The sequence below is a fragment of the Mesoplodon mirus genome (genome assembly GCF_964341445.2).
Source record: "Mesoplodon mirus genome assembly, chromosome: 16".
In the NCBI taxonomy this organism is placed as follows: domain Eukaryota; kingdom Metazoa; phylum Chordata; class Mammalia; order Artiodactyla; family Ziphiidae; genus Mesoplodon; species Mesoplodon mirus.
In genome coordinates, this window is record NC_138992.1 from 44690449 (window position 1) to 44701127 (window position 10679).

General features: G+C 38.4%; 1 pseudogene across 1 annotated transcript; it reads right to left on the bottom strand.

Annotated features, from left to right (window-relative positions):
• Nucleotides 1–913: 913 nt before the first annotated feature.
• Nucleotides 914–10487, bottom strand: LOC309791990 (vascular cell adhesion protein 1-like; annotated as a pseudogene). The gene is made up of 2 exons: nt 10308–10487; nt 914–3106 (listed from the first exon to the last, which is right to left on the bottom strand). The product of its transcript is annotated as a vascular cell adhesion protein 1-like (transcript).
• Nucleotides 10488–10679: the final 192 nt, after the last annotated feature.

Sequence of the window (10679 nt, forward strand, 5' to 3'; positions counted from 1 at the left end):
AGAGTCAGCAATCTTCTGACAAGGGATAATTTATATACCTTATATAATTCTACTTTATGTTGCTTTGCTAATAATTTCCTCCACTGATATTTTGTTATGCTTCATATTAATTCTTAACTGGCAACATTTATCCTGACTAGAATTACCATGAATTCTTTTTTTTTTCAATTCCAGAAATTATCACTTTACTATACAAAAAAACTAACATTTACAAAGGAAAATCAAAAGAAGTTGCATTTTTAGACCTCATTGGGAAAGTTACACAAGAGTCTGATGAACAAACAATATCATAAAACGTCTCCGTACCATGTCAGTACCATCCAGAGAAATCCAATCAACCATTATACCATAGGTTAAAGTGTTCAGTACCTGAAAGTCAACCCAGTGTCCTCTTGGTTTATCATTTGCCTATAACAGTGTAAAACTCTAGCATCTTTGCAAAACATGGAATTGTTGTCTATGAACTTTATAGGAATAAAATTTTGTTAAAGGAAAAAAAATAGTACAAAGATGACATGGTTCCGCTGCCAATCAATATTAACATGCATTAAGTTATAACAGTCAGTCCAAGCAACATTTTAATAATTTTAGAAATGTGACTATAGTGTGCTGATATTTCAAGCAGTCTTGCTCTGGCATAGTTTTATTTTACATATATCCAAGTCATGTTATTGCATATACACATCAAGAAACTACTCCAGTTATCACATCTCAAAGGTAGTGCCTATTTTTTAGGCCAAAATTTTCCTTTGGCTTCTTTCTCACAACAAGGGGCATAGGCAGCCATTCTTTCCAAGAGTTTACTACATTCAAGGAAGTCTGGACTCCTAGCTTGTTGTTTTCCTCATGGAATGATGAGCAGTATTGAGGATTTGAACTGATAAATAGTATCTCTGAACATTTCAAACACTAGCTACACTTTTGATTTCTGTGCTTCTACAAGACTGTATGACCCTTTCATGTTAGCTTTTCTAGCAAAGTAAATAATCATTCCAATGGCAGGTATTATTATGGAGGATGCACAATAGAGCACAAGAAGTTCAGGAGAATAATAGTCCTTGTTACTTTCTCTTCTTTTAACATCAAGTGTTATGCTTGTTAATTGCAAACCAACTTCATTTTTAGATTCACATTCATATACTCCCGCATCCTCTAACTGGGCCCTATGGATGGTATATGGACCATCTGTAGACTTAGGCTTAGACTCTGCTTTTTTCTTCAGGATTATCAAAGATTGGGGAACATTTCCACACGTACAGGAGATAATGACAGTATCTCCTTCCTTGACATTCTCAGAAGGAAAAGCTGTTAAGTTGTATATCTTTTGGAACAACTTGGATAATTAATTTGACTTCTTTTCTGCTTATTCCAACCTGGTTAATGCCTTCACAGACATAAATACCAGAATCTCCCATTTTTGTAGACATTAAGTTGAGAGTGATATTCTCAGAAAGAGGCTGTAGATCCCCATTACTTAGCAGCCTGCTCCACAGGATTTTCGAAGCTGGAAGGCCATCGCTAGAGCATGTCACATTCACAGATCTACCTTCCTCCAGGATAGAGGAGGGGCTGACTAAGAGGGTTGTATTGCCGAGAGCAACATTAATATATAGTACCTGTGTACTCTGCCTTTGTTTAGGTTCAAATTCCATTTCATCAATAGGTAACTTAGCCAGACAAACAAGAACTTTTCCTGTATCTTCAGTGGTGGGGATGAAGATGATTTCCAATCTCTTGGTCTCTAGGGATTTCTTACTTACATCTTCCAAAAAGATTTTATTTTTTATAATACTCTCCCCTTTAAGTAATTCAATTTCCAGCCGGTCAAAAGGATACACATCAGGAACCTTGCAGCTTACAGTGACCAGGTTTCCACTCACTAACAGACGACTCATCTCAATTTCTGGATCTCTAGGGAAGGAGTAGAGTTCCACCTAGATTCCCTTTTCCAGTTTCTTATGCCCACATGTCATGGTACACAGGTAAAAATGTTCATTCTCAAATCTCACAGGGCTCAGGGTCAACGTGGATTTGGACCCCTTGCTCCTCACCTTCCCATTCAGAGGGCTGTCCATCTGGGTTCTCCAAGAGAAAGTTGGGGACTCGCAACCCATGGCATCACAGGTCAATACAACTGAGTCGCCAATCTGAGCAGCAATCTGGGATCCAGGAGAGATTTCTACAGTAAACATTTTCTCTTGAACAATTAATTTTTCCTCTTTTCTGTCTTTCCCAACCAGGTTAACTCCTTCACACACATAAATTCCAGAATCTTCCATCCTCATAGCAATTAAAGTGAGAGTTGCATTCTCAGAAAGGAGCTGTAGATTCCCATTGTCTAATTTCTTGCCCCAGAAAAATCTGTGGAGCTGGTAGACCTACACTGGTACATGTCATCATCATGGAGTCACCTTCTTGCAGGCTTGTGAAGGGATTCACAGATATAACTGTGTCCTTGGGTGAGACGTAGACTTGCATTTTTGTAGTCCCCCTGTACTTGGGGTTGAGAATCAATTTCATTAATATGTACTGTAGCTTGACAAACAAGAGCTTTCCCAATATCCTCATCAACAGGAGTGAAGGTTACTTCCAAACTCTTCATTTCCTGGGACTTCATTTCTGAAGGCCCCAGAAAGTTCTGTGTCTTCACAGAACGGTTGCCCTTCAGTAATTCTATCTCCAGCTTTTCAAATGAGTAAACAGCAGGGACCAAACATGTGACTGTGACTGGCTTCCCAACTTCCAGGGAGCCACTCAAATGAATCTCTGGGTCCTTAAGGAAAGAGTAGATCTCCACTGGGATTCCTTCTTTCAGTTTCTGAGACTCACAAATCACTGTGCACAAGTAATAGTGTTCATTCCCCAGACTAACAGGATCCATGGTCAGCATGGATTCTGCCCCCTCATTTCTCACCTTCCCATTCAGCGGACTGTCTATCTGAGTTCTCCAGGAGAACAATGGGGATTCGTAGCCTGTTGTGCTTTAAGTCACTGAGATGGAGTCACCAATCTGAGCAATAATTTTGGATTCAGGGAAGATGTTGATTTTAAAAGCTTGAGCTGCTAGTATTGGAGGGTCTCCTGCCGAGGTGGGGGGTGGCTGTGGCTTACCACGGGGACAAGGACACTGGCAGCAGAAGCTCTGGGAACTACTCCTTGGTGTGAGCCCTCCCAGAGTCCGCCATTAGCCCCATCAAAGAGCCAGGGAGGCTCCAGTGCTGGGTTGCATCAGGCCAAACAACCACCATGAATTCTTGAAATCATTAAAATGGGATTTTAATTATTCTTGATAAATTATTTTTTACTGTTCATATGGACTGCCTACTTCTCAATCAGAATTGACAAATATTTTGGCTTGAATCCTGGAGTACCACAAAGCACATGAGGGTGAATACAGTATTGATGAATAAGGGAATGCTTTCTTCTTTTCTTTTTCTTTTTTTTTTTTAAAGATGAGGGGGCAGGCTCCCCAAATCCAAGGAGAAGAGTTGCTCAGGGACTTCGAGGTCCAGCCTTTTTTTCTTGCCCCTGAAGATTTCTACTGTGGTCCCCCCACGCTTCCGCAGCCCCAGGCTCGGCTCCATGCCACTTCCCACACCTCAGCCACAGTTCACCTTGGCCCGCCACTGACGTGGGCCCAGCTCCTGGAAATGCTTTCTAAAGAAGTGATGCTTGAAAGTTAAAAAAAAAAAAAATATGGAGAGTCTGCTTCTGTTTTGTAAATAAGTTCATTTGTATCATTTCTTTTTAGATTCTGCATATAAGTGGTATCATATGATATTTCTCTTTATCTGTCTGATTTACTTTACTCTGTATGACAGACTCTAGGTCCATCCACCTCACTGCAAATAACTCAGTTTCATTTCTTTTTATGGGTGAGTAATATTCCATTGTATTTATGAACAACATTTTCTTTATGCATTCCTCTGTTGATGGACATTTAGGTTGCTTCCATGTCTTGGCTGTTGTAAACAGTGCTGCAATGAACACTGGGATGCATGTATCCTTTCAGACCATGTTTTTCTCTGGATATATGTCCAGACTTAGAGAATGACTTATGGTTACCAGGGGGGAAGGATGGAGGGAAGGGATAGTTAGGGAATGTGGGATTGACATGTACACATTGCTGTATTTAAAGTGGGTAGCCAACAAGGGTCTACTGTGTAACACAGGGAACTCTGCTCAATATTATGTAACAACCTAAATGGGAAAATAATTTGAAAAAGAACTGATACATGTATATGTATAACTGAATCACTTTGCTGTACACCTGAAACTATCACAACATTGTTAATGAACTATACTCCAATATAAAATAAAAAGTTAAAAAATAATGGAGAGAATAGGAGTGCTGTCTTAATGAGGAAATTGAGCTGTTTAGAAGCCCTTGTACAGCACTGAAGTGAATTTTGAGACTTCACATCACTTCAATACCAGGAAAAAATTAAGACAGAATAGTTTAGAATCCCTGGGCACCTTAGAAACCGCACAGGGAAACCCAACTGGCAATCCCAACTGTCTTAAGTCAAAGTGTAGTGATGCATAAACACTTGCTCTCAAGTGTTTTCACTGTGTTTAAAATGATTTGTTCACAACGCATTAACCATGGAAGCTCATCTGGAAGTGTGGTTTGTGGTTTTCCAGATTTTACCTCCATAAAAGTTTTCAGGTAAAAATAAATATTGCAGGTGAGTCAAAAAGGAAAAAAAAATAATAATTTCCTCTTGGTTGCAAGAGACAGAGAATGATTGCCCAATTACACATGTTCGTTCTGGTTTAGAACTTTGATGGGGGCCATCCTTGGAATTTGGACAGTTTGCCATCTGGTCTGAGTATGTGATTACACATGAGATACCAGGGAGGGGGAAGGAAAGGTGACTCCAAAGTTGTAAGCCTCACTGATTCAGTAACAATGGGCCATTGTCAAGGAAAGTATTACCAAGAAGAGGAGCTGGTTGGGTGTGTTTGGGGTGGATAGGATGATGAATTCTTTGAAGAACATGTAGATCTGAAGGAATGAGGAGGAAATCCAAGTGGAGGTTTCATGAAAGCAATTGAAAATGCTTGTCTGGAGTTGTGTGGAGAGATGAGGACTGACGGTTTGTGTTGGAAGTCATCTATTCATAGCCTTAGGAGTGAAAGTGATCTTCTCTCCAAGGAAGAAAGGGAAAAGATAAACTAAAGGGCACATTGCATGGATAACCACCTTCACAAGGGGAGAAAGGCGGAAACAAAGGAGACAGGCCACACTGGCCTCTGTGGTGTCGAACCCACCAAGCATAGCCCCCTGAGAGCTTGCTCCTTCCATCCTCAGCCTGGAATGCTCTTCCCACAGAGGCAGAGGTGCTTCCTTTGTGCGCCTATAATACTCTAAATGTTTCTGATGCTACATTCACCACAGATTATGACTTCTGTTTGAGTTGTCTCACCTGATACATAATAAATATTCAGTGAATGAATGGGAGAAGCGGAATGAGAAGAGGTTGTGTTCAGGGCCACATTTCAGAAATCAAGATCTTGGAGTTCTCATAAGTTGGTCAGACAATATGTTATTTCAAGGAAAATATAATCCAGTGCTCACTGTGTGCCAGGCATTCCTGGAACAAAAGCCAGATGTTTTGGGACTTCCCTGGTGGTGCAGTGGTTAAGAATACACCTGCCAATGCAGGGGACACAGGTTTGATCCCTGGTCCGGGAAGATCCCACAAGCCACAGAGCAACTAACCCTGTATGCCACAACTACTGAGCCCGTGTGCTGCAACTACTGAAGCCCACGGGCCTAGAGCCCGTGCTCCACAAGAAAAGCCACTTCAATGAGAAGCCCACACACCGCAACGAAGAGTAACCCCCGCTTGCTGCAACTAGAGAAAACCCACGAGCAGCAATGAAGACCCAATGCAGCCATAAATAAATAAATAAAAGCCAGATATTTTAAAGTAGCCTCAAGACAACTCTCTCCATTTCTTGGCTCTGGTTTTCTAAGTACCAGCCTCATCTTCAGGCAGGTTTTTTTTTTAAGTGGTAGCAAAGTCAACACTCACTCCTTCAAAACGATTCTGTCTCTGCTGGAGTCATTTGCCTACCTTTGTGAAACTACGGAAGTTTGGGCCCCTGATGGATTACCCAGGCCAGAGGGGGGACAGTTTTGAGAGCAGAGTATGATATGAGGGCAAAATCAAAAAGTAACAAGTTCATTCTTGAAATCATAAAAGAGGCCATCTAGTGGCATTGTGATCTGAAACAACAGTAGGGAACAGAAGGGGAAAGAATAAATTCACTCTCCCCCTCTTCCATCTTATTGTCAAAATTACACTGTACTGTCAGAGACAAAGATGGATGCTGTTCCCTGAGACTGCCTCTGCTGTGTGTTTAAAGTTCTGTAGATGAAGGAGAGTTGAAAAAGCATCACCTGAGAATAAAGCCACTTGTTAGTGTTAGAACACTGAGCTTTGATTTTTTATTTATTTAAATCTTGCCTTTGGTATGATATGAAAATATAAATCTAACATAAAAGTTTTATATAAACTTTAAAAAGTTCTCTAAAGTCCCATATATATAATGTTGTAGGTATATCATGAGCTTTGTAAATAGACCCAGGTTCAAAGCCTGCTATACCATTTACTATTTGTGTGAAGCCTAGACATATGAATTAAGCTTTTGTGTTTCATTCTCTTTGGTATTTACCTTAAGGGTTAACTAAGAGAGTGCATGAAAAGCATTTAGCACATTGTCCAGTGAAATAGTCAATACTGGTAGGTATTATTGGCATTATTGCTGTGGCTTAAGAATTTCATTATTATGGTAAATAAAATATGCATAAAACATAACATTTTAACCATATGCAGCTAAGTGGCATAAAGTACATTCACATCATTGTACAACCATTACCAATATCCATCTCCAGAATTTTTTCTTCTTCCCAAACTGTAACTCTGTATCAATTAAACAATAATTCCCCATCTCTCCTCTCCCCCCAGACTCTGATAACTACCAAACTTTCTGTCTCTCTGAGTTTGTCTATTCTAGGTTCCTCATGTAAGTGGAATCAGACAAGATTTCTCCTATTGTGTCTGGCTTAATTAAGATTTTTTTTTAAATAACAAAAGCTAAATCCGGACTTTTTAGTCATTGATTCCTAGGGTTCCTGTACTACATAGGCCCCAATAGATGAGCCTAAATTCCACCATCTTGGTGATAGTATCTACTAATTATAGGCACAATCTTAGTAGGTGAGAAATAGTCTCTACAGTGCAGGCTTTAGATACCCAATCTATTTCCACAGCATCACAGAAGCAGAGTTTTTTTAGTATCTATAGAATCTGAAAATATTTCTGAAAGATAGCTCAAGTGCTTGGGTGCTTTAACTGTGGATAAGGATAAAACTTTTCACAGCTTTTTAGTAATCAGCCTCAGGACCCCTGTCCCAAAGTGACTGTAAATTGTGCAATCAGTAGGCAAAATAGATGACAACGAGGCATAAAACTTTATTATTAAACAATGATATAAACCTAAATAAGATTGTTCAGAAAAAAACTCTATTTAAAAATTTTCTCTCACAACCTGTTTCTTTTTATCATATTATGAGCTTAATGAGTTATTTCCCTGCCTGGCAAATCTGCATTCCTTCAGTTTTGCATTTCCTGGACAAAAAGCAAAAACTGTTCAGCCTGTAACCATCAAGTACCAAGCAAGTGGCTTCTGTAGCAACAAATCACCCACATGAAGTCTCAGTGTTTTTATCTCTTTACTTCACTGACTTTTCAATGCAAATTTGGCTATTATCAGTCAAGTGGAAGATCCTAAAACTGCTGCTTAAAAATCTGGGAGCAGACTCTTTCTCCATAGCTCAGCTCCTTTGAGCCTGGTCTCTCTAATGTCCCTGACCCATATTATGATAATCATCACTACAAACAACATATGCCACCACTGACTGTAATTTCTATTTTCTTTGTATAATCTTGGGCAAGCAATTTATAATCTCTGAACCTTAGGGTTTAATCTATAAAATACGCAGATAAAGACAGTTTGTGAAAATGCCTAGCATGGCATGTGGCATGTGATAAGGCACACAGGCAAATATTAGATTTAGGAAAGAAGCCTGTGTATGTTGTACTTTTCCAGCCCTCTTTCTCCTTGAGACTATTTCTCATTTCTCTCCTAACAACCGTCTCACAGCTTCTTGCTCTAGTATTTAGGAACTGAAATTATCACCTCATTTGCCCTTCCACTAGCAAGACCTGTCCTAGCATAAGCTAAGACTGCCTTAATCATTGCCCTTCCCACTTAATTATGTTTATCTCTTCCACATCCTGGGCCCTCAGGACTCTGCCTGCTGCTTTGCAGAAAGCAAGTTTGATAGCCTGCTATTTCTAGTTTTTAATCTAAACGAAATGGCCTTGATTCAGACAGACATTTGAAAGTACACTGTGATAATAAGAAAAACAAAATTCTGTAAGAACAAAAGCTTAAAAAGTGTTTATATTTTATGTTAACCCTGGGCTTTTTGTCAGAAAAGGTGATGCTCTGTTCATTGTATACTTCTATTTCTTTGAACAATTATGCTGGTATTTATTGAGTGCTTACTACAGCGCAGGCACTGTGTTAAACACCTCACATATATTATTTCATTATTTCATTTAATCCATCCAGCAATCCTAGTAGGTAGGTGTCACTCATACCCATGTTATAGATAAGGAAACAAAGGCTTAGAAAGGTTAAGTATCTTGCCTAATTTCACACAGAGCTGGATCAAAACCAGGCTGACCCAAGAACCCATGGTCTGTCCACCACACCAGGGTTTTCAGTGGTGTGTTCAAATGCAGGTCCTCAGTCCAGAAAAGACAGTACTGAGTTATTTTAAACTAGGAAGCCTCTGGAGGGCTTTAAATGATGGTCCTTTTTACCGCATATTTTTTTTCCCTCTTACCTTTATTTTTCTCTTATCGAGGTCCTTAGGTTTAATTTTTAATACTAAAATCTATCTGTTCTCTTGCAGTAAGAAACATAAGGCTTCGAGAGCGTCATACAACTTTACAAGCTTGAAATTCCTGTGGCAACATAAGATACTGAATCCATTCAAGAGTAAATGGTGACCTCAGTGATTCTTGTGGTTGGAATTTTTCTTTTGCAATCAAAATAGTATGAACACGATTAATTTTCTGGGAAAGTGTGCCTGAAATTAAGAATCCCCACACAATATTTTATTTCTTCAAGTAAGAATTTGTGTATATGAAAAAAAAATCAGAACTCAGAAGATTTTATGTGGGTTATAACAGTTGTCTCCAGAGTGGGTCTTCCAAGTCCCTTGGGAAGGTTCTATTTCTTCTATTAGAATTTTGATTTCTAATTTTTTTCTGCTCATTATTTTTTAATTTCTATTTTTATATATACTTTATAATGTATATATTTTATACAAAATATATAATTATATATAATTTCTTTGAAATTATATTATATTATATTATATATATTATATTATATTAATTATATTATCTATTATGTACATAACATATGCTATATATATTCACATGTATTTTTATTCTATATATTCAAGTATTTTTGTTCATTCATATATAAAGCATGTGCTGAAAACATTTTATGAAATGAGTCTTCAAAATTTTAAGCTCCCAGCAATTCTAAAATATAATAAGTATTTATTTTTTTGTAATCTAAACAATCAGAATTTTTTAAAAAGATACAGTATTTTCATGAGAAGGAGCTAAATCATAAATAAATGCCCTGTGATAAAGTTAAAAGGCCATTTGCAGGATATACCATGTTCATCTAAAGTACAGTGATGATTAAAAGCTATAACAATGTTCTTGGGGCTTTGCAAAATTCTTAATTATCCTCTAGCTTAAATTGTCTTGTGTCTAGTCTAAAAGTAAAATTATATAGAGCCAGTCATTGGTAAGTGATTTTTTTCAAGTTAATTTCTGATACTTTCAGTGGCTCCATTATCCCTGATGTGACATACAAGATTTTTTAGTATCCTGATGGTGTCCAATCCTATCTCATTGCTCAACACTACTCTCCTCAAGTCTATGCTAAATTCACTTCTCTTTAACAATTCTCTTGCCTTTGGGCACTTGCAGAATCCATTCCCTAAGACAGAAAAACCCTTCCCTTCTCTTTGCCTGGCTACCCTCTTCCCATCCTTTCAGCCTCAGTTAAACTATGTTTCTTTTAAATTCATATTAGTTGCCCCCTCTATGTATTCCAGGGCATCCTATACTCTCCTCTTCTTTAACATTTATCACATTGCATGTTTAGATGCCTGTCTTCCAACCTAAATTTGTAATACTCACCTCACATTTCTGGCAGATTGGACTATTTGGATCCAAGTCTAGGTGGAGAAATAATGGCACATGACTGAAGGCTTCCAACTTGAGTGATACAGAAGTTTCTCCGGCCCTTAAGTGGCACTGCATACCCTCTCTGGCCAGTTGGTTTATACCTTGTGGACTGTTTATTATATGCTTTGACATCTTCACTTAAATCATTCCCTCACTCTTTTTTCTTTTCTCCTTGTCCTCTCTTCTTTTGTTTATTAGACTGACAGGTTAGCCCTGCTAATATTTCTGATTTTCCTCCATATACCTACTGTCTATAGGAAATTAACCTTGCTCATCTAGGCAGTGTCAAAACTTAGGCACTGATCCAGAATGGCCAGTCGAGAA